Source organism: Sinocyclocheilus grahami, unplaced genomic scaffold, assembly GCF_001515645.1.
Source record: "Sinocyclocheilus grahami isolate Dianchi unplaced genomic scaffold, SAMN03320097.WGS_v1.1 scaffold38.1, whole genome shotgun sequence".
In the NCBI taxonomy this organism is placed as follows: Eukaryota; Metazoa; Chordata; class Actinopteri; order Cypriniformes; family Cyprinidae; genus Sinocyclocheilus; species Sinocyclocheilus grahami.
In genome coordinates this window covers 1947267-1948301 of record NW_015505217.1, presented here as the reverse complement: position 1 = coordinate 1948301, position 1035 = coordinate 1947267, and positions in this window count along the sequence as shown.

Below are 1035 nucleotides of genomic sequence, written 5' to 3'. Positions count from 1 at the left end.
GGCTTCTTTGGAACATTCTTCATTTATTCTGAAGTGACATTTGGATTTTATTGTAATGTGTTCTCTCGTTCACTCTCTCTTGCACAATTTTGCTGGTTCATGCTTTTTATTCAAGGTGATCTGTGGCTCAGTGTTTGTCTGATGATAAATCTGTAATCACTGCACGTGGAGTAAATCAGCCAAGTAAACTTTAGTTTACCTTTGGCTGCAGATGTGTGCAAATGATTCTTGAGCATACAATCCGTGACATTTCAAAAATTCATCCTGAATTTTGCTTAACCCTCACACATATTAACAACGGAACATTAATATGTATTTCATGTGTATCCATGAGTGCTCACTTTGACTCGCACAACTTTATCCCAACCAAACTATTACCAAAAGTGAAAATTGTCAAAAACGTTCCTGCTTTTCACAGCTCCTTATCAGGGACCATGACTTAAATTGCTGTTCGAGGCAACCTGCCCATCACAGTTCGACAGAACACATTTGCGCTTAACCATAATCTCACCCTTCACATCAGGAAAAATTCATGGCGCAGAGGAATGACTTGAACATTTGTTGATCTTGTTGTGTTGTTTTTTTTCTGCTTCCCACAGTGGCCAGATAATTCTCTCCACATCTATGACAAGGGGGAAATTGCAAAAGTCTTTCAATAACACCGCCAGCGATGTGCTTACGTGTGATAAGATGCTTCTCATTTTGATATTCTCGTTGGCTGCAGGGCCCTGCTGCAGATATTCACTGACTTCACAATTTTTCTCAAGCTTTCGTGCAGAAAAGTAACAGAGGAGATTTACCCTGGTATGGGTACCCAAATGCTTGCTGAAAAGGTTTGAGGTTTATTAAGTAAACAGTTGCATCCCGGACGAGCCCCCAATTTGAGACTTAATTTCAAGCACAGTCCTCTTTACTGAATGTAATTTCTGCAAATCTTTCACTGATGTGACATACCAGATTTTACGTGTCAACTGTAGTACACAGTGAGCATTCACGCTGAATTAGGTTCTAATTAGAAGGAAACTGACAAAATGT